Source organism: Bos indicus, chromosome 5 (assembly GCF_029378745.1).
Source record: "Bos indicus isolate NIAB-ARS_2022 breed Sahiwal x Tharparkar chromosome 5, NIAB-ARS_B.indTharparkar_mat_pri_1.0, whole genome shotgun sequence".
NCBI lineage: Eukaryota > Metazoa > Chordata > Mammalia > Artiodactyla > Bovidae > Bos > Bos indicus.
In genome coordinates this window covers 75,865,772-75,892,509 of record NC_091764.1, presented here as the reverse complement: position 1 = coordinate 75,892,509, position 26,738 = coordinate 75,865,772, and the positions used below count along the sequence as shown (strand labels likewise).

Below are 26,738 nucleotides of genomic sequence, written 5' to 3'. Positions count from 1 at the left end.
TATCCTTTCTGTCAGAGAGGATCAGAGTCTGTGGGTACTTATTTAGATGCAGATCCTCAGGCCCTGCTGGCAGAGATTTGAATTCAGTAGGGTTGATGGGGAGCCCAGGAACCTGCATTTTTTAGTGCATTTCCAGAAGATGAATTCACCCTGTTTGTGGGGTGGATGGCAGCTGAGGGGGCTGCTGCCTCTTCCAGGGAATCTTCCGGACTCCTCCCACGACAACCTGGTAGGCATCAAAGCCATATCCGATATCCAAAGGGGGCCTGAACACAGAGAAGCTAGGCGCCCTCCCTTGAGTGACACGACATTAAGACCCAGGCCGATACTGACTAACACTGATTAGTAACCTTCGTGTTCACTGACTGCTGTTCTAAGCCTGCTCAAGGAATCCTTCGTCAAACCCTCAGAACGACCCTCTGCATCCTCGCTGTTGCACAGAGGAGAGATGGAGGCAGAGTGTGGGTCACGGTTCAAGGCCTCACTGCTGGTAAAGAACTGAAGTGCGGTGGGGTGGGGAGGAAGTGAGGCTGGAGAGGGCCTGCCCCAGCATCTTGGAAGGAGCGATGCCCTCCCGTCTCCCTGCCTTTGGTGCGAGGACGCGGGTGGAGCTGAGCCTGCGGCTGTGCCTGTGAGCAGAGGCCAGAGGCGGGGGTGGAGTGCGGAACTGAGCAGCCGGGAGGAGGAGGATGGAGAGCCAGGAAGGCGTCCAGGAGGAGGCGGCGACGCAGAGTCGCGTAGCGGCGGCCGGAGGCTGTTCATCCGGTGGGCACGCTGGCCGAGGCAGATCCGGGGCCTGGCGGGCGGCGGGGTGTCTCCGCCCAGGGGGCGAGTCCCAGGCTGGCCCACGCGGTGTACCCGGGCCTCCTACTGGGCACGTGCGCGGCGGCGGGGCCGGAGCCAGAGCCGGAGGGGCGGGGGAGGAGGACGGAGGAGGCAGGAGAGCCCATACGGCCTCCGCCGCCCCGCCGCCAGCGCGGCAGCCGGGACTCCGCGGGGCCCCATCCCGGCCGCCTGCCGCTCTGCGGAGCCCCAGCCCCGCGCTGCCGGCCCGGCCGCGTTGGCCGGGTTTCCACCTTACTTCCCTGTGCTTAGAATTTGCAGCCGCATCTCCCGGCGCTCGAAGCCAATTTCACGGCCTCTGGGCTCGGCGCGGTGTGCGCGATCATAAACCGGCCCGCGCCCACGGAAACAGCGCCGAGGGGGCGGCCGAAATGAGGACCCGCCGATGCCCCGTGTTTTCGATGGGGTGTGTGGGTCAAGTGGGTGTGGGCCGGATGGGGGGCGCCTCTGTGAACTGCCCTGGGAGAGATGGGCGCGGATGCAGGCGTGGCTATGCGTGTGCAGAGTGGCCCCCCAGAGTGAGCCAGCTTGGGGATGCACGTATGTGTTGGCCTGTGTGTGCCTACAGGGGCCCCTGTGGGCTTGTTTGTTTGGGTGTGCATGGGGTATGGTCCGCAGTGAGCAGGGGCCGATGTGTTTCTGTGAGTGTGTTGACCTGTGTCTGTGCAGTGTCTCAGGTATGTTGACACATGTGCCAGTCGCCAAGTTAGGGCAGACGCCCCAGTGTCTGGTTCTGTGGGCAGCTGGGTCCAGTACCTCAGGGTCTGTGTGTACACGTGTCTGAGGGAGAGTGAAATTCTGGGGGGTTGGTTGCTGTCTGGGTGTGCCCCATGGGTGCCAGTGTGTGTGTGAGGTTATAGTGTGTAGCCCATCCCTGCAGGGTGCGTCCCATCCCTGCTGGCCACTGGGTGCAGGGTCAAGTGTGAGCCCGGTAGCTAGAGGGAAGAGCGTCCCTCCGGACCTGGAGCTGGAGCTAGCTGGCTGCTTCCTTAGCTGCTCTGGCTGGGGGTGGTGGATTTGAGGCATCACGGGGAGGGCGAATGGGAGAGGGGTGGCGGAGTGTGTGTTTCTGTTTCATTGCTGCCGCTGGCTGTCAGCACGCGGTGGGTCTACAATATGTTTGTGAATGGCCGTGTCGAGGGGGCCGAGGTGTGAGCCCCTGCCTGCGGGGGAGGGCCAGGAGGACCATCTGGGCTGATGAGGTGTGGGGCCAGGCAGAGAGGGGCCTCCGCGGGACGGGATGAGTGTATGCATGTGCACGTGTGCGCACAGATGGAGGGCAGATTCGGCATGTCTGTCGGGGGTTTGTGAGTCTCTGCAGGTGGAGGTCAGACAGGTACGTTGCTCTAAGGGTGTGTGAGCAGCGGGGCAGAGACACTACACCTGGCAGAGCACAGGTGGGGGGCCACAGGGGTGGGTGCCAGTCCTCGCAAAGTTCTGAACAAGAGATGTGCTGGGGTAGGGGAGGGGTGCTTGTTCCCTGCAGCAGAGAGGAAGAGGCCCAGCTGTAGAAGGGGGTGGGCCCAGTCAGTGTTGGGGTGACTAAGAAGAGGGCGGTGTGGTTGGAGGGGTGTGCGTGGGTACTGGGCATCAGGTCAGTGCGGGGTGCGTGTGGCCATCCCCACTTGGGTGTGTCTGTGATGGAAGTGAGGTGTGGGGCTGGGACCATGACTTGGGAGGACCCTCCAGGCTGTGGGCCCAGCTAGGAGTGAAGGACATGGGAAGGGATGAGGTGGGTGGGAATGGGGGCCCTTCAGCTCCCAGAAAATCTCTCCATCTGTTGTTTGCACCTCCTGCCCAGGGGCCATGGAGAGATTGGAAGAAGACTTGTGGCCCCCACCCCTCCCCTCTTCTCACCCCTGCAACTTGTGGGGTAGGGTTGGGAGTCCCCTTCCTCCGTCTGGGTCTCGAGCCCCTTCCCCTCCCTGTCTCTTGCCCCATCATCTTTCTGTCTCCATCTCTCTGCTCTCATCACCCCATCTCTCTGCCTCCATCTCTCTCCATCTCTGCCTCCATCTCCTTCCACTCCTTCCCTCCCTCTTCTCACACTGATATTCATTTGTGGTATATTCGGTTGTCATGGGAAACCTAAGAAAGAAGTGAGTGTACCCTTCAAGACTTCAGCATTTTTCCCTCCTCCCTCCCTCCTGCTGTCCCCCACTCCTCTCCTCTCCCTCCCTCCCCTTTCTCCCCTTGCCTCCTCCTCCTCCTCCTCACAGAAGGAGAGGACTTGGGTGAAGAGCTGCCGCAGCACCTGAGACTCCACTGCTGCCACCGCCGCTGCTGTTACCGTGGGGACCTGCCTGAGACCAGGCCAGGGACAGAGCTTCACTGGTCAGAGGGGCTCCTTCCACCTGCAGAGATCTGGTAAGAACAGGGTCCTTCTCACGGTGTGTGAGTGTGTAGCTGTGTGTGATCACGGCTCACATGACCTGGCCTTGAAAACCCGTGATGTAGCCCGGCCTCTGCCTCCTGTTCCCTCGCCCCTGCCCCCAGCTGCAGGCACCCCCACTCTGCTCCTCCCCAGCTTCCCTTCCACAGGGCCTGTGAGGCAGCTGGCAGAACGGTGGGTCTTTGAGGGGCTGGGCCAGTCCACTGGGGAGGGTGGGGAGGAAGCCCCTGCTGGCTCAGAGATCCCACTCCTGCCCTGTAGCCCAGCTGAGAGCCTGAGCTGGGCCTGGCTGAGCCCCAGCAGGGCCGGGGACATCTGTACCCCAGCTGGGGGTGGAAGGACTGGCTTCCAGGGGATGGCCTGGGAGATCATGGCCTCTTCTGCCTCGGGTGGGGGCCTTTCCATGTAGACAGGGGAAGACTGAGGGGCTGGGAGTGAGCTGGGAGCAGAGAAGTGCCGGCAGCATCAGAACCAGGCCAGATCCAGTGTCATTGAACTTGTAAGGAGGCAGGAGAGCAGTCTCACACTAGGAGGCCACAGGCAGGGAAGCTGGCAAGAGCTGTCCCAGCTGGGGCTGGTGGCGGCCCTTGAGAGGAGAGAGGCCAAGACTGTCACTGTCACTGTGGCTGTGTTGGTGGTGGCCACGTGGAGGGAGTTGTTGTCCAGGTCGGGTGCTGTGGCAAGGGAGCTGCCTTTGTGGCATTGTGGTCTCCATGGAGAGAGGAGGAGACAGAGGGAGGAGGCTGGCTGTCTGGGCTTGGTGTTGGTGGTTGCTAAGGAGAGGGAGATGTTGTCTCTAAGATGCGGTGGTCCTCATGTGGAGGGGCTGTGGCTGGGCCAGGAGTTGGGGTTCCCCAGGGGAGGGCTGGTGTTGGGTGCTCTGGAAGAGGCTTGTGCAGGGAGGGAGTGGGGGTGGTGGCTGCTCCATGGAGGACCAGACGAGGGGACGATGTGGGAAGGGCTGCTGCTCTGGTCTTGGTGTTGCTGGCACAGGCTGAAGGAGGGTTCTTTGGGGGCGGGAGTGAGGCACCCTGGGCAGGCCTGAGCTGTGCTCCCCGCTCCCATTGCTCGTCCTGTCTTGTCCAGACCAGACTGCGGCCCCTGCTACACCCCTGGCCTCCCTTCTCCCATGGCCTCCTCTTGCCAGGCCTCCTGCCCACCTCGTGGCCCAGTGCTCCTGCCTCTGCTCCTTGAGCCCTCTCCCTCTTCAGGGCCTCACTCATCCCTCATCTGGACACGTCCTCCCTGTGTGTCCCCAGATGACTTTGCCCCTGTCCTTCGTGTTTGCTGAGCTCTGGGAAGCCCAGCACTGATGCTTGCCTTTGAGGTATCAGAGAGGGGAAGAGACTCGCCCAAGGTCACACAGAACAGATGCCCTGGAACTGGGGTTCATCCTGGGTGCCTGCCTCCCCAAAGGCCCAACTTTTCAGGCCTAACTCCTTCCTCCAGAGCCTCTCCACCCCATTCAGAGTTGTCTCTCTTCCCTCAGTCCCCAGATATTCTCCAGAAGCACACATTCCATTTAAATGTCACTAAGAGGCAACAAGAAAGAGCACAGAGTTTAAATCCTGACTCTGTTGCTTATAGCTGTTTGAGTCTGTGGCTCAGTTTCCCCTTCTGTAAGATGGAGATGAGGCATGTGCCTCTCAGGGTTGCTGTCACTTGAGATAACTTCTGGGATGCCCTGGTTCCTGGCATGCAGTAGACTCTGAGAAAGTAGTTGCTACCACCATTATCGTAATGCCTTTAAAGAGTGACTTTTGAATGGTTTTCTTACTTGCCTGGGGTGGACAGGATGACTTCTCACCAGAGATCTGGCTCATTTTGTCCTTCTCTGTGCTCCTTGAGCAGCGGAGGTGCTGACCTGACATCAAGGAAGCAGGAGGCGGGGCCTGGTTGTCAAGTCAGGATGGAAGCTGACTCCCTGTCCGGTGCTCCAGGCTGACTCCCTGTCTGGTGCTCCCTGTCAGGTACTCCCTGCCTGCTCGCTCCAGGGGCCTGGGCGTGCACTTTAGTCATGTGGGCCTTGTACCCCTAGCTGTGCCGGGGTACCGCAGCCCCTTGGCTTCCTCCTCAGGGCCCGGGGTTCTGAGCCAGCTCAGCCACCCCTGGCTGGTGGTACCCTGGAAGTATCAGGGGAAAGCTGTCCTGTTAACCTTCTTGGCACCACCAGAGGACAAGCCAGGCAAGGGACTGAAAAAGATATACAAAGAGGGACATCTGAGGGGTCTGGGAAGTGACCAGCAGGATGTCTTTCCAGTGACAGAGATCTGAGTTCAGATCCTGCCTCTGCCACTGTCTAGGTGGGTGGGCCTGGCAACTTTTCTCTGCCTTTCTGGACCTCAATTTCTTCATCTGTGTAATGGGCATAGTGAGAGTCGTTAGATCACCTTGACTATGTGAGGCAGGGGAATGAAGTTAAAACATACAGGGAAGTGTTTCCTGGAGTGGCAGCTGCTCTTTCTAGAACCTGTCAACCTTCTTCACTTTTCAGGCTGAGTTGGGTAAGAGGGGAGAGAGTGGTCCTGGATGGCCCCAAATAACAGAAGTGGGCCCAACCAGGTACAGACCTCTGTTAGTCACAGGAGACTTTGTAACAGTCAGACCTGTCTTCGGATGGGGTGGAGGAGGAACCGAGTGCTCTAAGTGCAGTGGGACCACAGAAGACCGGCAGGGGCAAGAGCTGAGGGTTACAAGACCCAGGTTCATATCCTAATGTTGCCCTTTATGGGCTGTGGGATCTCAGGAGCCTCAGTTTCCCCACCTGCAAGATGGGAGGAATAATAATGGAACAAGGGTTCTGTTAAATGAGTTCGGATACATGGAAGAGATCTAGAAGTCCCTTGAATCCGCATGGCATCTCATTTTCCAGAAGCAGAAAGAAAGCAAGGTTCAAGAAGCTTAAAGGGTTCATAGCAGTAATACTGACATCTGCTCTCTACCGATTTTCTGCTGTGTGCCAGGCATTTTCCCACATGCTCCAGGTCTCATTGAATTCCCCAGCCTTTGCACTTGCTGTTCCTTCTACAGGAGTGACTGTTCCTTCTCTGCCCATTGCTGCTCCTCAGGCTTCTGGTGTGGCCATCTCCTGTTCTGGCTCATTGTCTACTCCTCAGGGAGCTCCCCCCACCCCCTACTGCTCTGTTCATTGTTCTGGTTCTTTCTCTCTGTTTCCTTATAACCCCTAATGCAGCTTATGCTATTTTGTTTATTTGCTTGTTTATTATCCTTGGGGCTCCTCCAATGGCTCAGCGATAAAGAATCCTCCTGCAGTGCAGGAGACGCAGGAGATGTGAGTTCAATCCCTGGGTCTGGAAGACCCCCTGAAGGAAGGCATGGCAACCCACTCCAGTATTCTTGCTTGAAAAATCCCATGGATAGAGGAGCCTGGCAGGCTACCGTCCAAAGGGTCACAGAGTCTGATATGACTGAGCTACTGAGCACTTACTATCCACCCTCCTACTGTGGCAGAGTATCAGCTCCATGAAGGTGGGAGCTTTTTCTGTCTTGTTCCCTGCTCTGTCCTTAGGGCCTTGAATGGGGCCTGGCACACAGTAGATGTTCAATCAATACATGATGACAGCATGGATGCGTAACCTGCCGGCTACCCTGGAGGGTCCATCTCATCATCCCCATTTTACACACGAGGAAAGTGGCTCTAGGGAAGGTTGGTAGTTGCCCATGGACACACAACCGAAAGTAGGTGGACGACCTGGCACTTGACCCCAGATTGGGCTGATTCCAGGTCAAGTCCTTTTCCTGCTATACCACACCTCCTTGCTGTGGGGAGCTTTGCATTTTTTAGGCTATAGAGTTTAGACTTTACTCCGAACACAGAGGCAGAATCACAGAAAGGCCTTTAAGTAGGGACGTCTCCTGCCGGAAGGAAAATATTTTAGTAGCAGCCAGAATTGTCAAAAGAAATCAGTTCAGCTGCCTGCTAGCTGTGTGGCCTTAGGCAAATTAATCACTCTATGTCTCAGTTTACTTGTCCATAAAATGGGGATACTATTTTGGCTGATCTCAGCTGGCTTCTGGGAGGCAGTGGGCTTTGAGCTTTGGTTTGCAGACTTGCCTCCACGGTCCCCTCCCTAGGGTGGGAAAACAGCATCTGCTGAATCACTCCAGTCCCCAGAGGCCCCATTGCCAGCCCTGAGGACTTTGAGGTTTTGAGTTCCGAACAGAGGACTTTTTCTGTGTTGGGACAGGCCATTTTCTGCCCTAGCAGCCTGGTCTCTCTGGTCCCACTCCACCCCTACTGCCCTCAGAAAATGAGAGAGAAGATCAGAGAGGAGAGAGGTTTTAATTGAGCACCTACTATGCGCCGGGCCATTCCTGTATGTATCCCCTTTCACAGTCGCAGCAGCCTCTGCAGAGCAGGTTTGTTATACGCATTTTCCGAATGCCCAGACTCAGGCTTGGGGAAGTCTTCCAGAGGGCAAGAGCAGGGATTTGAACCTAGGCTCGGAGGCTTCTGTCTCCTCTGTGTTGGAGGAGGGGAGAGAGTGATGAAAGTGTCCAGGGTGGGTCTGCTCTGGGGTTCCCTGGGGAGGGCTGTTGGTATCAGCCCTCCAGGATGGGAGCTTAGAGTGGCCCTGATTCCAGAGGCTGGACCTCAAGGGGTTGTGGATGGGCAGACCGCTCCCACCAACCCAACTCCCCCCCACCGAGTGCTGGCAGCCTCACTCACCCCGAGAATAGATCTAGCCTTGTGTGTGGTTATCCCAGTGTCTCACTCAAGACCCCATTTGTTTGGGGAGGAGAAAGGGGGGTCTGTGGTACCCAACAGAGGTGGGATTCATGGACAAGACAGGGGAGGGGGTAGCCTGCCTGGTACGGGCCAGGCCTGAACGAGTGCCAGGAGGGAGTGAGAGGAGGGGGCGTGGGCATGGTCTGAGGTCCTGCTTGGGGCAGAGCCTTGGGCCGGGGGCTCTGTGGATGGAGGTGCAGAAGGAGGGGTTGGGAGTCTCACTCTCATGACTCCTGGTCTGAAGGAAGGAGAGTGTGGTGGCCCTGTCCTCTGGGAGCCTCAGGTCTTAGGGGAGGTGGGGAGAGGCCAAGCCACCAGGACCCTTGTCTGAGGGAGACACAGCCCCAGTCTGAGGGTGGAAGCACTGTGGGTGTTTCTGGAACCATCTGCTTTCTGAGTGCAGGAAGAGAGGACGGTCCAAATGAGTAGAGTCTCCCTGAATTCTGGGAAGACTTCCTGGAAGAGGCGGTCCCTGAGGACTGAGAAGGGGTTGGATTCAAGGCGGGGCCTACAAGAGGGCCTGTTTTGTGGTTGGAAGCAAGGCCTGGTGGGTTAGGTCCTGATTCTGAGTGGTCATGTGTGCCTGAGTCTCAGTTTGCTTGTCTGTGAAATGGGGACATTGCCGGGCTCCTGGAGGGGATGGAATGAAATGGGGCTGGAGGGAGAAGCACAGAGTAGGCCCACAGGGCTGTTGGGAGTTGAGAGAAGAGTTCCAGAAGCTGCCAAAAGCCCATTCCCCCACCTTCTGCCTCCACCCGTGGTCACAGCTCTGCTAACCCAGCTTCGATCTTTGCAGGCATAAGAGGGAGGGCAGAGTCTAGGCTGAGCTCTTAGGTGGAGACAGGGCTCCTTCTTGCCTCTGACTTGCTGTGTGACTCTGCCTGGTCCTTCACTCTTTCTGGACCTCGAGGGTAGAGTTGGGGCCAGCCGAGGACCCTAAGCATCCTAGCAGGAGACAGACCACAGAAAAGGGTTGGCAGAACAGAGCAGGTACCCCAGGCCTTGGTGGCTCAGGGCCCCTGGAGCTCAGCAGAGCCTGGGGGAGCAAGGCCTTTCTTGCATTTGCCAGACACTCTGGGGTTCTGGCCTAGGGACAGCAGATCAGAACAGAGAAACTCCTGGGGCTGTAAAGAGGGGTGACACAGTGGTCCTGCATGTGGGTTCAGGTTTTGGGTCTCCCCCGATTCTCCCCATAAGTGCCTCAGTATTCTCACCTATAGAATGGAAATAAATATAGTAACCACCTCATAAGGTTGATGCTATAAAGTGCTTAGCCCTGTGCCTGGCATACAGTGAGTACTCAATAAATGCTAACTCTGCTTCTTGGGTTTCCTGGGAGCAGGCAGGCAAGGGCTTCACAGCCGTTCCAGCCACAACCTTTCAGGCTGTTGAGGACAGGCGGTGGCTTGTGGAATCCCAAAGCCTGGGATGCCAGGGCAGGAAATGTGGGGGTGTCTGCCACTGTAGCTCCTCCCACTCTCCCCAGTGCCTGCGGAGCAAGATGCTGTGGAAAGAGATAATGAGTTTTGGAGTAGGCAGCATGGGTTCCATCCTGGCTCATTCATCCGCTTGCTGGCTGCCTGGCTCTGGGTGGATCATTTTCTGAACCTTAGTGTCTCCATCTGTAAAATGGGATCAAAGGCTTTTATGAGGATTAAAAGGCAGCACCCATCCAGTCCTGTGCCGATGCTGTTGATACCTACTGCCTCCCATCCTCCTCCTCCTCCTCTTCTGCTTACTGATTTGGTGCTGAAGTTGCTGGCAGGTGAGGGGCTTTGGAGATGGAACTTCCATCTTGGTTGAGATGGCATCTGACCCAGAAATTCTGTCCTGGACTCGGGAAGGAGCTTAAGGGAGACCATCTGGGTCTCTAAGGCAGCTGCAGATGCTGAGGGCCCTGGGGACAATGGGGAGGTGGGATTTGATGGGAAATCAGGACCCTAGAACTCTGGAGGTTTCCAACTAGAGGATCTGCACGAACACCTGCATCCATGGGCAGGCTGATGACCACAGAGGTACTGGCCCAGGGTCACCCTGCCCTGAGTGGCCGGGCTTGAAGGTAGAACGTGGTCTGGCAACTTCTAGCTTGGGCACTTTCATTTTCCACGGCACCTCTGGGTCAGGCTGAAATGGCTGCAGGTGGAACAGGGTCACCCAGGGCCTGGGCTGAGCTTTCTTAGCTCGGCCTCTGTCTCCTCTGTCAGCATCTGCCCACCGTCTGGCCTGCACCAACCCCCAACAGCCTGACCTTCCCTGTCTGTTTGGGGCAGCCTTCGTATCCTTCCCTCAGCCACCTGAGAGAGATGGATGCACTAGAGCCAGGCGTGCGTGGGTGTGAGCACATGCACCCGGAGTGTTTTCGTGTGTTTGCAATGTGTTGGAGTGTGTACATGTAAAAGGGCACGTGAGTGTGTGCACCCTCTTTCTAACTAGGGGCCTGACACGTGCTCTGGGACAGCTGCTGCCCCCACATCACTGGGGGCCTTGCCCATATTTCTGGGTACCTATAGATACTTGAACACCAGCGTTTTGCCCATGGGGTTCGACTTGCTGTCTCTACTCAGGAGGCCGTGACTGCGCGCTCCAGGCATCTCCCCTCGGGCACAGCGGGACCCATCCCGATCCACCTTGGCCTGGGGTCCCCTCACACGGCTGTCCATGTTATGGGTGACTGGGTCAATTACAGTTTTTCCACTTTCAGTAATAGTGCATGACTTCAAATCCGCACCTCTCTCACCCAGCCGGCTGCCCTGTGACAGCCGGCTTCCCTATGCCCTCGTTTGTGAGGGTCTGCTGCCAGGGCTGAGTGTGGCTGGCTGTGCTCCACTGTGGGCTGAGGGTTTTAGGCAGGACCCCCATTCTGAATGGGTTTCCTTCCTGCAGGGCCCACCAGAGCCTGGGGAGCAGTGGGGTGTAGGGGTCCCAAGCCAGGAAGTCCCTGGCTGTCCCTAGAGCAGGATGCCCAGATCAAGATGGCTGTAGCCGTGCTGGGGACCAAGCCACCCCTTGCCATCCCCACCTGCTGGGTCCCAGGACCAAGGGAAGCTGCTTTATGACCTGGCTGCCCAGGTCCCCTGAGTAGTCACAAGAGTGCCCGAAGCCTTCTGGAGCTGGGGGAAGGGCAGGTGGGTGAGTCCCAGCCCCCAGGAGGAGGAGATTCAGGAGGTGGGTACAGGGTCTAGAGGCTTGACCCCCAGGCTGCACTCTCACCCCCAGGGACCTGAGTCTGGTCAGTCCCAGAACTTCTTTGTTCTCTTGACTGAGCTGGAGACACCTCAGTGCTGTCAGGAGACAGCTGGGCCCAGGGTTTGAGTGTTGGCTGTTCCCCGACCCTCAGTGGGAACCAATTCTCAGGCTGCCCGTGGAATCAAAGCGAGTCATTTATGCCTTTTATTTAACAATATCCATATAACATTTGGAGCTTCCCAGGTAGCACTAGTGGTAAATAACTCGTTTGCAGGTTCTTATGCAGGAGACAGAAGAGAAGCAGGTTTGATCCCTGGGTTGGGAAAATCCCCTGGAGGAGGATATGGCAACCCACCCCAGTATTCTTGCCTCAGAAATCTCCTTGACAGAGGGGCTTGGTGGGCTACAGTCCATGGGACTGCAAAGAGTCGGACAGGACTGAGTGAGCACACAGACACACGTATAACATTTACCTTGTGCAGGCACTGTTTGAAGAACTTTATAAAAATTAAAATCTCACAACAATCCAGCAAAATACCATTATCCCCATTTTACAAATGGGGAAATCAAGGCCCCAAGAGGTTAAGGATTCTGCCTATGGTCACACAGGGAGTCAGTGGTGCGACTGGGATTTGAGCCTGGGCCATCCGGCTTCCGGGGCTGTCCCAACCGCTTTGCTGTGTTGCATGCCCTCGGTAGTCTGTAGAGGGCAGTGATTGAACTGGCTCCTAGGCCAGCCTGGTCCCCTGGTCTGAGCATTGACAGTGGTCCAGGAAGGTGGTCTTGGCACCCAGTAGTTGTGGCAGCTTGGGATCAGGCCAGATTTGAGTGTCTAGTGTATCATTTACTGAGTAAGGCACTTGCCCTAGCCGAGCCTCAGTTGCCCCATATGTAAAACAGGGTAACAGTATCTACTTGGCAGGGCTGTTAGAATTTGGTGCAATGCGGTGTGGGGGGTACTCAGCACGTGGTGGCAGCTGTGATGGCGCCTTGACAGGCTGAGAGGGAGGTAGCTTCAGGGGTGCCCTGTGCCAGGAGAGGGGAGTGTGTGCCCTTGGGAGCCTGGGATTAGGAGAGGATGGGTCTGAGGGGATGGACCGCCAGTCCCTGTCATCACTGGGGGCACCTCCCACCTGGTGCAGCCGGCCCTCGGGGGCTGGGACACACACAGACACACCCACCGTGGAGACACAATGGAGCGTCCTCTCCTGTGAGGGCTGGGGTGAACCCTGGACACCCTCTGGTCCTGCTCCCTTGTTGTTGCAAGTGGGAAACTGAGGCCCAGAACAGAGAAGGGATTTGTACTGGGACCCACAGACAGTTCAGATTATCTGAAGTCATTGCTGAGCAGGGCCTTTTCTAAGGAATGCAGCAGCAACCCTTCCTACAGTAGCCCTGTCTTGGCCACACTGGTTCACCTTCTGCAGGGTCTATGCTCTGTAGGGGATTTTTCTCCAGCCTGCACTCTGTGGCTCTTCCCGGCTCGTCCACCACAACGGGAGCCCTGAGCACAGGGACCTTGTAGGTCTGTTCACAGCTGAGCCTGTATCCCTAGCACAGTGGTGCATACGCAGTAGATGCTCAGTAAGCAATGGTTGAGGAATAAGCGACCTTAGGAGTGATCCCTCCAGCACTGTCTCCTGGGAGAGTCTGAATTTCAGCGGGCGGCGGAGAGTTGCCCAGGGCCAAGCTGGTAACTGCAGCCAGGCCTCCTGGCTCCCATCCTGAGCCCTCTGTGCATTCGTAAACAGATGCAACACACACACACACACACACACACACACACACACACACACACTCCAAAATGCACACATACTCTATGCCATGATTCAAAAGCTTCACGCTGATCATTGCTCAATTTTCTAGCTTTTCAGCTTTAAAGTGTCCATCTGTCCATCTCTCTGCCAAGGCCGTGGGCTGGACACCTACTGAGGCACCTGCTCTGGGGCCTCCCCCACAGCCTGAGGCTGTCCCAGGAAGGGGCAGGGGTCCTGGAAGGGGGCCCTGGGAGGGTGTGATCTGTCCAAGTCACACCCCCCGCCCAAGGTACATTCCCTGCTGTGAACCCAGTGAATTCTCTGGGTCCCCTTCTTCCAACCCCACCTTGAAGGCCCACCTGCCCAAGTCTTCTTGTCCCTGCACCCCAACACTGAGCTGTCTTAGGCTTTGGGGGAAGGGGTGTCATTCCTGGGGACCAGACTCCCCCTCTGCCTCCCCCAGGAAGTCTGCCCTAATGCCCGGGAGGATGGTAATTAGTATGAGGCAGGCTGATTAGCTCAGAAATTAAGTCTTTGTTTTCTTCACTCCCCAGTTTCCCTAATTGAGCAGATGCAGAGCGGGGGAGGGGGAGGGACTGCGGGGTTGGTCACGGGGCTGGGTGGGAGCACGCGTGGCTATGTGCTTGCTGCAGGGGTGGCAGGGGTGGGGGTGGGTGTGGCTGGCGGGCACGGTGGACTGGGGTGGCCTGGTGGAGGAATGCCAGGGCGGGTGTGCCTGTGGGTGGGTGCCCAGGCTGCAACCCCCTGGTGGTTGCATGGCCCTGGGAGGGCATCACACCTGGGACCCCCTCTGTCAGAGTTCGTCTATATTCATTCCTTCCTTCAGGTCTTCACATCCAAAAATTAATCATAACTGCTGCTTTTATTGAGCACCTACTGAGTACATTCCCTCGGCTAGATGCCTTTTGTGTATTTCCTTGCTCTATCCTCAGATGACTGTGCAGGTAGGGGACCCTCATTTCTTCAGGCTCAGAATCTAAGGCTCAGGGAGGTGAGGTGACTAATCTAAGGTCACACAGCTCGGAGCAGCCAGGGCAGGGTTCATACCCAGGCGGTCTCATGTGGCCCTGCCCTGGGCTGGGGGAGAGAGGATCCTCTGACCAGTTGGTGGCTGGTCCAGGTCCTGGACACTATGGTGGGTGAGGCCTTTGTCCTTCTCAGTTAGATGGGGGCCAGTCCATCTACCTTCTTGGGTTGTGGGGAAGAGCAGTAACAGCAGCTGTATTGATGACAACTAAGCTAAGTCGCTTCAGTCGTGTCCGACTCTGTGTGATCCCATAGACGGCAACCCACCAGGCTCCCCCATCCCTGGGATTCTCCAGGCAAGAACACTGGAGTGGGTTGCCATTTCCTTCTCCAATGCAGGAAAGTGAAAAAGTGAAAGTGAAGTCGCTCAGTCCTGTCCAACTCTTCGCGACCCCATGGACTGCAGCCTACCAGGCTCCTCCGTCCATGGGAGTTTCCAGGCAAGAGTACTGGAATAGGGAGCAATTGCCTTCTCCGATTGATGACAACTAAGTGATGATTTATGTAGTGCTTTCTGGGTGCCAGGCAGGTGACAAATGCTTTACATGTTTTCACATTCCATGCTCACAGTGATCCCAGGAACCATGGCAGACAACCTAATTACCCTATTTCACAGTCTCAAAAGCCAAAGTCCAGGGAGGCGAGGGGCCTCTCCTGGTCCCAGTTAGTAAGTAGGGGACCCAGGATTTAGCCAGGTGCCATCTGACTCCAGGCCCTTCCTCCTTGATTGTGGCTGTGTGTGATCTAAAACCCCTGTTAGGTGCCCTGTGCCTGGCAGGTGCTCAGCAAAGGTCAGTGGTCTCTACCCTCCCTGAAAGGGCTGGTTCCTAGAGAGCCTGTGTCTCTGGGGCTCAGCCTAAGGGTCCAGGGCGATGGCCCTCCTCATAATATCCTATGGGGTAGGTATTACTTTTATTTCCATTTTACAGATGGGGAAGTTGAGGCTCAGAGAGGTGAAATGACTTGCCCAGGCTCTCACAGATGGTGAGGGGAAGGGTCTGGGATTTGAACCTGGTTAGTCTGGGTCCTGGTGCAGCCGTGTGGCAGGCTCCCAAGCATGAGTGTCAGCTCCCACCTGTGTCCATCCCTGAGGGCTGATCCTGCCTGCCTGGTCTCTGGGCGATCCCTCTGCTTCCCTGGTGCCTCTTAACAGCCGTGTACAGGGGATGCCCAGGTCTCATCCTTCTCTGTGCCCTGCCTCTGGCTGTTGGGCAATGGATGTGGCTACCTGCTGACTGGACATGTCTTTTGGGGTGTCCCTCTGGCCCCCAAAGCTCAGCTTGTCCGATGCAGGCTCTTCCTCTCTCCTCCTGCCTTCTGGCCCGTTAGCTCCTTCTCTGAAGTTCCCTATTCCAGTGTGGGCATTGCCAGCATTCAGCCAGCCACTTCAGCTAGCCACCTGGACCTGGAAGTCGTCTCTGAACTTCACCCCTGGCCTCCCAGCCTGTCGGTCACCAAGTCCTGCGCTCCGATTATCCCATTGCCTGTCCTCCCTGCTACCTTTATCTGCATTGAGTCACCATCATGAGTCTAGACTATCACAGCAGCCTCCTCAAAGGCCAACTCTCATTTTCCCCAATTCATCCTGCACTCTTCTGTTGGCCTGGGCTCTCTAGCATGTCACTGGTTTCCTGTTGTCCTGGGCTTAAGTCTAGGTTCCTTAGCCTAGCTTTTGAGACCTGCTGGACTTGGCGCAGCCACAGGGCTCCTGCCTCTGGGCTCCCTCTCCCTCTCCTATCTTGTCTCCTGGCTTCATTCCAGTTTCTCAGAAGTGCTACTGGGTAGCACTTCCTACAAACTGGGTAAGCAATTTGATGGCCAGGATCACCCTCAGAAGAACATTCTCTCCCCTGCACTGGGGACATCCTTCTAATTCTAAGAGCCCTTTGCAGGGAGCAGTGTTGCCCATTTTGCAGATGGGGAAGCTGAGACTCAGAAAGCTAAGCTGGCATCTGAACCCACGTCTCTTGCTGTGGAGCCTGTGTTCTCCCCAATCTGTGTCCGTGTGTGTGTGCACGTGTGTGCATACAGCAGGCACTGCTGTCTGCCCTATGAGCCAGCTGTGTTTGGGCTAGGATGAGCGCTACCTCCCTGGGAGGAGGTCTGAGATTGTCTCTGGAGGCCGGAACCTGTCTCTTCCTGTTGGGGGTGGAGATGCTATATGTGAGCGTTGTGGGGGTGTCAGCCCCTACTAGCCCCCGAGACCACAGCCTCCCAGCTCCTCCCACTTCTCTCCCCTTCCTTCAAAATAAACACCCGCGAGCCCAAACCACCCATCCAGCCAAGGCACAGATGGAACCAGAGTTGGAATTAATTAGTTCTGTTGCCAAGGTAACTGGGATCCAGTCTTCTCTCTCCGGCCTGCCCCTACCTCCTAGGCCCCGCCCCTGGCTCTCTCGGCCCCGCCCCTCAAGGCCCTGGCCCCACCCTCTTCCCCAGCAGCAGCTGGTGGCCTTGTGCCCTTGGAGACTCGAGGAGGGAGAGGATAGGTGTATCGAAGAGCTGGGTTCACGTCCCCACTCGGTCACTCTTGGCTTGGTGGGAGCTTGGGCAAGGTCCTGAATCACTGGGAACCACGCTATGACTCGACCTACCTGGGGAAGGGTACCCTGGAATGGATTTGAGAGACTGGTAAGAAAGGTAGAATGAAAGTGGTCTGAACTGGTGATACCATTGAGACTAGCAGTGGGCATGTGGACTGCAGCAGCAGGTGTCCAGGGTCGGGAGCTGTTAGAGCTACAGCTGGCAGCAGCTATGGGGCCCCCTACCCTGGCCACAGGTTCTGACTCAGCTCTGCCTCCTCCATCCCAACCTTCCTGGCATCCTCTAAGCCTGCATCTTGCTGACCGGACACCAACAGCCAGGGGTGTGTTCTCCATCTTTTCTCTGTTGGTCTGTCCACCAGTCTACTCTGCACTGTCTCTTCCTGGGTGACCCTGAGCAAGTTATTTAGCTTCTCTGTGCTTCCACTTGTCTGGAAAATGGGCATAACAGCATCCACCTAGTGAGTATGAAAAGCCCCCAGCATGGTATTAATACCACGCTGTGCTAACCACTTGTTGCTTCTGTGCCTCTGCTGGCTGCGGGCCAGGGGGTGCCCTGTGAGAGGGGTTGTGAGGAACACAGGGGACAGTGGTCCCACCTTCTTCTTGGGGAAGTTGAGGATGGTGATCACGGCCACACTGTTGAGTTATTGAGGCTCCCAGCCTTACCTCTCTGCTCTCTAGGACGGGCTCACTGTGTCCCGTCACACTGCAGATGGGAAAATCAAGGCCAGCAGGGGTAGGGGACCGGGGAGGCAGTTGTAGCTGGTGCCTCAGGGGCTGTCCCTTTCAGTGTTGGCCCTGCTTCCTGGATCTTGCTAGTTGATGCTGGCTGGAGGGTGGGACAAGCCAGGTCTTCAAAAGCCAGGGCTTGAGTCTCCCTCATTGTGACCATAGGGAATGTTCTTCTCCTGCCTGGGTCTCAGTTTTCTCTTCTGCGAAATGGGAGCTTATGGGGCTGTAGCTGGTGGTAACTGATTGGAGCTGGCTGGGGCCATGGCTATTTAGGCTTTGTGCCAGCAGAAGGGGGCCAGTGTGGGCAAAAGAGGTGCACTGTCTGGCTAGGGCCGTTCCTGGAAGTGCCCAGGAACTTAGATGTTATAGAGGGGACCTGGGAAGAAAGGGCAGCTTTGGCACCCAGGCCCCATCTTTTGGAGGCCCCTGTGCTGGGTTCTGCTAGGCTTGCCATCGTCTGGCTAATAGGCCATTTGCTCTTCCAGGGAAGCCACCAGGGAGGTGGCTCTTAAACTGGCATGGTGAGGCAGTGGCTCTGGAAAGAAAACAGGCCAGGACTGGAGAGGGAACTCTCCTTGGTTCCACAGCCCCTCCCTCAGGGACTGTGGGTAAGTCCCTGCCCATCCGTGAGCCTGTTTCCTCATCTGTGAGTTGGGCCTAATGATGCAATCAATGACCCACTGGAAAAGCTTTTGAGAGGCATAAACTAGGGGTAGCTAACTCAGATACCCACGGGGGCTTCGTCACAAAATGTGAGCATCCGGGCCGAGGAAGGCAGTAGGGTGTGGTGGGGCCTATGGTAAAGGCTCTGCCTCATAGCATCAAACCCAGATTTGCATCAGCTCTGAGTCCACCAACAAAACCTATCCATGGGCAGCCAGCTGGCCCAGAAGGCAAACTCTACAGATGGATTAACTGGAAGGGAGCTATTTAACTCTTCTTTACATAATAACAAGGTCTGACATTTATTGAGGGCTTGTTCTGCGCCTGGAGCAGACTCAGCACTTCACTAGGATTACCATGTTTGATCCTCACACTGACCCAGAGGCCAGCTGAGGGCAAGCGTGCTTCCTACTTGGTAACTGAGCCAGTTAAACCAGAGAGGTTGAGTCAGAGCCCAAGATCACACAGCTGTGGTGGAGAGAGCAGGGCCCATTCCCGGGACTTTGGTTTCCTATCTGGGGGGCAGAATGGGGGAGGGGGAAGGACAGACCCACTTGGCAGGGAAAGCCCCAAAGATGTGGTTTTTCGTTTCTGTTGGAGAGGAGGCTGGGAGAAGGAAGAAAAACAAAATTAAACAAACGCAGGGTGTTGTGGAGCTGAGGAAGAATAACTTATTTTTTATGAGCTTGTTAGCATTTGTGAAGTTAAGTAAGTAGAAATTTATGCCATTCATTTGCATGCATTCAAGGAAGGGCTCCCTGGGCCCAGTGTGGTACCTGGACCCTCACCAGCCCGGAGGGCAGCTGCCCCTCAGCTCACAGGAAGCAGCTGTTTTCTGGGATTTCTTCAGATCCGTTTCCTGATGGCCCCTGTGTGTCTGGCACCAACAGCTGTGGCTGGAAGCAGCTGACCTGGATGCCATCAGAGTGGCGTGTCCCTTGGTTCAGAGGTTGAATGTTCTAAACATGGTTTCCAGTCTCTCCAGGGGCCTCAGAAGGTGCAGGAGGCCCAGAGACCACCAGCTTGGCTGCCCAAGAGCTGGGGGACCTGAGACATGTGGTTTCAGTTCTCTGGGCCTCAATTTTTCTCACCTGTAAAATGGGGACAGTAGTAGTAGTACATGTTCATCTGAGATGATATTGGCTTGAGGGGCTGGCCTGCCTGTATTCCTAGTTAACCTGGCTGTTTGGGTCCCTTTCTTTCTGGTGGAGCAGGATGATCTGAGAACTGGCAGACCCCTTTTCTAGGAGGCCTTCCTGGAACCCCTACTGGGCCTCAGCCACTTCGTCTTGAAGCCCCATGGCTCTCTGACCTTCTCCCTGAGATGCCTGGTCTCCTGCACTCCTGCCTTTGAGCTGTGAATGTCCGCAGGGCAGAACCACTGTGTCCAGAGCACTGGGAGGCCCTGCTCCTGGCCCAGGGCTTGAGAAATGGTACTAAATGAATGAGTCTGTGAAGTACCTAACCTCAGCCTCGTTTTCACTGCTTTGGAATGAATAGTCCCTCCCAGGTGTGTAGTGACGTGTGGTTTTACAACACTTTCAGGTGCTGCTGTCATTTGATCTCCACCTTTGATCCCCACATCCCTTGTGCTCCCCTCACCCCCCAGCCTTGGAGAAGGGAGGTCAAGGACTGCAATGAGGAAACAGGCCCAGGCAGCAGCGTCAGGATTTGAGTCCAGCACTCATTCATTTGTTTTTGTTGCTGGGAAAGATTGAGGGCAGGAGGAGAAGGGGATGACAGAAGATGAGATGGTTGGATGGCATCACTGACTCAATGGACATGAGTTTGAGCAAGCTTCGGGAGTTGGTGATGGATAGGGAAGCCTGGAGTGCTGCAGTCCTTGGGGTCGCAGAGAGTCAGACACGACTGAGCGATTAAACAACCAGAGTTTGTTTATTTGGCTGAGTCAGGTCTTAGTTGCAAAACGTGGGATCTTCGTTGTGATGCACAGACTCTCTAGTTGTGGCGTGTGGGCTCCAGGGTGCATGGGCTTCAGGCTTTAGTAGTTGCTGTGCATGGATGTAGTTGCTTGTGGATATGTGGATCTTGTTCCCTGACCAGGGATCGAAACCCAGGCCCCTGAATCACAAGGCAAATTCTTAACCACTGGACCACCAGGGAAGTCCCTCATTTATTTGTTCATGGAAACTTTTGAACTCCTGCTCTGTGCTGGGTATTGGGGATCTTGGGAAGAGTAAGCCATGTCCTGCCCTTCAGAGGCTTAGAGGCTGCACTCAAAAAACAGGCGCAATGAGGGTCGAGGGTTAGGAAGCTGCAAACTCTCATTATTTCATTCACCCAGAGGAGCAAGGCGGCCTTCCCTGGGGCTGGAGCACACGAGTGAGGAGAGAGGTGAAGACAGGAAGTCAGGGAGGGCTGTGGAGGTTCTTCAGGCCTGATGGGAGTCAGTAGGCAGGTGGGGGTGGCTGTAGGGAGGAAGGTGAGGGCCACAGGAGTAGTTCACGTGAGCCATTGGAGGCTGGTGGAGGTGGGGAGAAGTGGGTGGATTTACATTGGTCATGGTTGGCTAATGGAACTTGTTCCCTCTGCCTCCGGGAGCTCAAGGGGGAAGCAGCATGTTTATTCGGCAGACAGTTCTCCAGCGTCTGGTGTGGGCTGAGCATCGTACAGGGTTCTGGGGAATTGGGGGGTGAATGAGAACAGTCCCTGCCATTAGGAATCCCACAGCCAAGTGGAAGGCAGATGAGGCTGACTGATGCCTGGGTGGGCTGGAGGACTTCCTGTGGGAGGTGGCTTTGAGTCTGAGGAGTAGCAGGCAGGAGGTGGGAGTGGGACATGCCAGGTTGTGGCCATTTCAAGGGGAAAGGCCAAAAGGTGTTGGGTGAGAAGGGTAAGAAGCTCCCACGTGAGGACTTTGGAGTGGGAAAGGAGGGTGCGGGAGTCTCGGCAGGCCCTGTGAGCCCCAGGCAGGCCAGAGGAGTCCAGAATGTGTAGTCTTCCCCAAGAGGGAGCCCGCCACTGGCTTTGAGAAACAGTATTGCGGATGATGCAGATCAGGATGGAAGGAGTGGGAAGAGCTGAGGAGTTGGGGAGGGGAGTTCCAAGGTGCTCTTCTGGGGTCAGGCTGAGGAGTGGGAGGCTGGTGTGGTAGAGGGGGGCTCAAGGGAGAGTCCCAAGTAGGAGTCAGGCAGGTTGTGGTGGAGGCACGTGTGCACAGGCATGTGTGTGTACAGGCATGTTTGTGCACAGGCATGTGTGTGCACAGGCATGTGTGTGTAGGTGTGTGTATGTGCAGGCATGTGTGTGTGCAGGCGTGGGTGTGGGAGGCACGTGTGCATAGGTATGTGTGTGCACAAGCATGTGTGTGGGAGGCACGTGTGCATAGGCATGTGTGTGCACAGGCATGTGTGTGTGGAGGCATTTGTGTGCAGAGTGGGGTGCCGTTTCTCTGGACAGTAGCCTCATTGCAGGAGGGGTGCTGGAGGGCAGAGTTGCAGAGATGGGACCAAGCCCGATCTTAACTGTGGCGATAAGGGCCTGGGAGGCCCCAGAGGCGTCCGAGCAGAGAGGTGCTCCATGAACCTGCCTATGCTTCAAGAAGTTTCTTCAGGCAGCTGTGCAGGGACTGGGCAGAGGCAGGGTCTTCGAGGTGTCTGTTTGCCATCCAGGGAACTTTAGCAGGTGGCGATGGAGAGGACAGAGGGTGGTGGAGCTCAGGAAAGGCTCAGGGGAGAAGTGGTGTTTGATCCAGGCCACTGAGGGCGAGAGGGTTCGCTCTGTGAAGGTGGAAGGAGGACCCAGCAGGTGGTTCCAGTGGAGATGGGAGAGGCCAGCTTATTCTGGATGTCTTTGAAGGATTAAAGGGAAGGTCTGAGCTGGAAAGGAATATCATTAGTGAGGACCCAACCCATGCTGATCATTCTCTGCCCAGCGCTGCATGCCCAGCTCCACACTTATAGCTGCAAGGCTTTGGAAAGATCCTTTGTGCCTTCATTTTGTTGTCTGTAAAATGGGGATATTGTAAGAATTTGCCTCTTGTGGGGCCACTTGAGGGAGTTAACCTACCTGTAGCCCAGCCTGGGAGATTCTCTGTAGTTATTGGCTGTGGTCATTTCTGTCTCCTTTAGCACTCAGGGCAGGCCTGCAGGGCAGCCTCCCATCCTCAGGGACAGATGAGGAATCGGCTCAGAGAAGCTGTTCAGGCTCCCTGAGACCACACAGCTGGCAGGGGTATGTCTGAATTCAGCAAGTGTCTGAATTGAGGGTGTGCAGGACCCCAGTCTTAGCGCTCTGTCCTCAGTGCCTGTGGCCTCCTGGAATGCCTGGACTCGGGGTGAACAAGTCCCCTCCTTTGATTTTGAAAGCTACCGGATCTAGTGCAAGGAGAGTGGGCAGGAGTCTGGTGGGCAGGTTCGAATCCCTGGCTTGGCCCTCACTGGCCATGAGGCTCCAGATTAGCTGCTTGCCCTTGGTCAGAGCCTCAGTCTCCTCATCTGTAAACAGAAGCCCTGCGTGCCCAGATAAGAGCTGCTGGGTCTTCTTCAAGGTCAGCTACGTCAGCCCCCTGGCCCAGGTGAGGCTCCCAGCAGGGGCTCTGTCCACCTTCTCCCCATTCCTCTGTTCCTCTGCCCCTGCCTGACCATGCTGCCCCAAGCAGGCTGGGACCATGGTGTACACAGGAGCCGCAGCACTGGTTGAGGCCTGAGTGGTCATAATAATAATGATAAGGAGCTGAGAGGCCATGTTGTCATCAATAGTAAAAGCAGGTCCACTCAGCGAGTGGGGAGGTGGGCAGGTGGATAGAGACAGAGGCCAGCTGGGAAGGACATGCCTGGGGGCCATGTAGTTCTTGTGCTTTTTCAGTCCCCGTGCCCCACTTCCTCCGTGCCAGGCCCCTTGATGGCACTGAAGGGACACGCTGTGTTGCCTTGGCTCTCAGGAAGGGAAATGGTGACTGTCCGGGGGGTTACCACTTGTAGCTTGTGAGCCCAGGGATGCTGTGGAATGGTGAGGCCAGGCTTAGGGTTCAGGGCAGGCTTCCTGGAGGAGGTGGTGCCTGAGCTGAAGCTGGTAGGGGTTCACAGTACTGGGGGCAAGTGGCAGGGACAGGAAAGGGCCTTTGTCAGTCAGGGAGCTGGGCCAGGAAAGTGAGTAGGGGCTGGGGCAGGAGGTGAGGAAGGTATGGATTCCCCTCATGGAAGCTTCACATGCCAGGAAGGAACTTGGCCCCTGTCCTCGGGGCTGCAGGGAACTCCCAGAAAGATTCTGAGGAAGAGAGACAGTGTCAGGGCTGCCCTGTGCAAGACTCCCCCTGGCTGCCATGAGGGAGGGGCTGGAGAAAAACGGGGCCATGATGGGCAAGGGGGCGAGTGATGATGGCGGTAGGCCCTGGTGAGGTGGGGAGCAGAGGACACATGGGGGAGATGTTTCGAGGATGAAGCTGGTGGCTGGTCTCACTATTCTTTTCCGGCAGGGGCAGGAGGAGTTTGTGATGGTGGGATCTGTGGTCTGAGCAGGCAGGCAGGGTGGTGGTGACCTTGACCAAGAGGAAACGTGCGCAGAAGTGGCTTGGGTGAAAAGATGACCTGGGCTGAGCCTGGGGCCTTTCAGGGCACCTGGGGAGACATCCGACAAGCTAAAGTCTAGGATCTGGGGAACCAAAGGCATGCCTGAGGTCACCCTAGAGTGGGGGGCACACATAGGTGGGTGGAGACAGAGCCTGGAGGGGCAGCAGCCTTTGGGAAGCTGAGGCAGGAAGCAGGGGCCTGAAGGAGAAAGGATGTGGCTGCCAGTCTTGGGCAAGACTCTCACCCACTCTGGACTCAGTTCCCTCACCTGTTACATGTCAGGAGCCCAGATGTGCTGAGGGGGCTGCCAGCTCTGACCTTCTCTCAAGTACCCCAGAGGGTCTGAAAGTGGATGAGGGAGGTGACCGGGGTCAGGGGGGTTCCCCACACACAGTAGTTTTGATACAGGGCCCTGGAAATGATGCACTAACAGTTTGGCCAGAATTACTGAGCATCTTTTGTGTGCCAAACCCCCAAGTTGCGGCCTGGGGCAGAAAGGGACCTGTCTATGGTCCCTACCCTCAGCACTCACAGTGGGAGTACAGTGAGGAAGTACCCAGAAATCTACTGATGTTACCCCACTTTTAGCAACCCCAATCTGTGAAAATTCAGATTCTCTCTTAAGAGAAATTAGAGGCTGGTTTGCTTCCTGGAGGTTCAGATGGTAAAGCATCTGACTACAATGCAGAAGACCCGGGTTTGATCCCTGGGTTGGGAAGATCCCCTGGAGAAAGGAATGGCAAACCCACTCCAGTATCCTTGCCTGCAGAATAACATAGAGGAGCCTGGTGGGCTACAGTCCGTGGGGTCACAGAGTTGGACATGACTGAGCGACTAACACTTTCTCTATTCTACAGATAGAAATAGAAAACCATAATGGAAAACCCTGAATGAACATTTTGGCCAACCCAATAACCCGCAGGAGGGTTTTCTTAAATAGCCAAGATCCCAGGGCCTGAGTGCTGGTTCTCCTCTTGCCCGAATTCCCTCCTGGCCAGAGATTTCCTTGCCCATCTTTGTTTCCTCTGCCCTAGTCCAGCCCCGCAGCAGGGGCTCATTAGCTGTGGACTGTCTAGTTGGCAGGGTGCAGTCCCTTCTGGGGATGCCTGGCCCCCTTGGGTCCTGGGCGGCAGGTCTTCAGAGGTGCCAAGCCCCCCAGTTAACCATCATCTTCTCTTCTGTCCTCCTGTTGGCTTCATGTTGCTCTTGATGACAGCAGGCAGGCACCTGAACCCTGTTGCCCCCAAACCCTGAATGAGACCCCTGCCCCTTCCCACCCAGGGTCCCTCACCCCCTGGTGATCCCCTGTGGACCAGAGACTTGTTTTGCCAGTCTGGGGCCTAGTGTGTTGTAGGCTTTAGGTGTGGGGATCATATGCTGCTGGTGAAGGGCTCCTGGTCGGCCTGTTACCCTCTTCCAGATGATGGATCCGGGGGCTCGAAAGGAAGGACATGGCTCCAGTCCTTGCTGCCATGGAGCTGGGGCTGGTGAGGGAGCCACAGTGGAGATGCTTCTCAGCCAGGGCAGCCCTGGCAGCAGAGGCCTGGGGAGACTTGAGCAGAGCTGGGAGGACAGACTAGCTCCATGGCTACAGCTCGGTGTATTGTCCCAGACTATTTCACCTCTTCACTGTGTGCCCTTGGATGAGTGGCTTCACTGCTCTGGGCCTGTTTCTTTATCTCTCAAATGAGTGGAATAATTGTGCCCATCTCCCAGGGCTATGGAGAGGCTTGAATGAGTTAATGTAAAACCTCACTGAGGTCTGGCATGTAGTTAGTGCTCGGTGCCCGGAGCCCAGGCAGTAAGGCTTGGTCCCAGCCCCACCACTGACTAGTGGCGACCTGGGAGCCCACTTTATCTTTCTGAACCTCTCACTTGAGAAATAGGTCCGATGACCTTTACCTTGTTACCCTGTTGACAAAGTAACAGGGGGACTGTGTAACTGGGGGCTGTGTCTGCATGCAGATGAAGAATGGCAAGGCCTTCACAGGGTCTGCTGGGTTCCTTGTTGGCACAATGCAGCCCTGTGGGTTTGCTCTCTGGACTTGACAGAGGCATTGGTTCAGGCCACAGCACTGCCAGGCTGACTGTGCCAGGGACTGGAGCTGCAGTGGAGAACACCCTGTGCTCGATGGCTGGGCGATGTGGGAGGGACAGATGCCATCAGGGGGTCAGACAAGAGCCAGGAGCGTCTCCATGGGAGAGGAGAGAGCTGCCTTAAGGGAGGATGCAGGAGAGGGGTCTGGAGTGGGTGGTTGGGCCAGGCCTCATAGGGCCTTGACCTTCAGAAGGACTTCTAGCTTCAGCCTGGAGCCACAGAAGATTCTAGAAGGGCTTTAAGAGAGGAGTCCTCAGCGGGTACACAGTAAACAGGCTATTTTGAGAGGCTCTCTGGCATCTGAGCCAAGGGTTTAGGGGAGGCACCCAGGGGACACCTGGAGTTGCTAGGAGCCAGTGCTCCCTTCCAGACAAGGGCCATCAGTGACTTGAACACTCAGGTATGTGGCCTGGGCAGGTGACAGGATGGATTGGAGATGAGGGATGAGGCAGGCGGTGGAGTCAGGTGTGATTCAGATAAAGCGGCCGAGGCACAGAGAGGTTTGGTAATGGGCCCATAGTCACACAGCCAGAGAATGAAGCCTCGGGCCCAGCACTGGTATGAGGCGGCAGCCTGGCCCTTCTGCTGTTGGCAGCCCAGCAGCCCTGTGAGCAGCCCCACACAGAGCTGCTCGAGGAGCGGAGCGGGAGGGCAGCGGAGCCAGCAGGGGTGACATAGGGAGCAGCATCCTCACGCTTTGTTCATGGGCTCTGCTCTGTGCCAGACATCAGGGGATCGATCAGGGAGTGGGGGCCCATTCTGTGTTGCCTGAAACCCCCCATTAGGTAGGGTCGGTGTACAGAGGACCCAGTCAGGAAAGGATGGAGCCAGGGCAGGGTGCTGACCGAGGGTCCCACCTCCAACCGAAGTGTGTGATGGTGATGAGCTGGGGATCCCAAGTGAGATGGGGAAATGGCCTTGACCTCACTGGGCTTGGTTTCCCCATCTGTAAAGTGGACGTGGTTCTGAGAAGGCTGAGACAGTGCAGGACTTTGCCCAAGGCCTGGGGCCTGGTATGTGCTCAGGAAATGCTGGGCGCACTTGTGATTATTATTGTTGTCGTCATCGTTGTTGTGTGGCAGACGGAGTCCACCCTTGCTGGCCACGGGAGGCAGTTGGCCTCTGTGATCTGGGATATGTTCTGGTCTGCCAAGCCAGCTTAGCTCAGGATACATGATGCTGGCTGCAAAGCC

The 26,738-nt window shown here is 56.4% G+C and overlaps 1 protein-coding gene across 7 annotated transcripts in view; it reads left to right on the top strand.

Moving 5' to 3' along the window:
* The window catches only part of ELFN2 (extracellular leucine rich repeat and fibronectin type III domain containing 2), a 56,834-nt gene that overhangs the window by 5,859 nt on the left and 24,237 nt on the right, over positions 1–26,738 (top strand). For 3 of the 7 annotated variants that reach the window (XM_070789784.1, XM_070789783.1, XM_070789786.1), the window contains exon 2: positions 3,063–3,210. The gene's annotated coding sequence lies outside the window, so the exon portion shown is untranslated. Of the gene's footprint in view, positions 1–975; positions 1,250–3,062; positions 3,211–5,086; positions 5,206–13,683; positions 16,607–26,738 lie in introns of those variants that run through there. The other 4 variants (XM_070789788.1, XM_070789785.1, XM_070789787.1 and 1 more) reach the window with 3 other exon arrangements.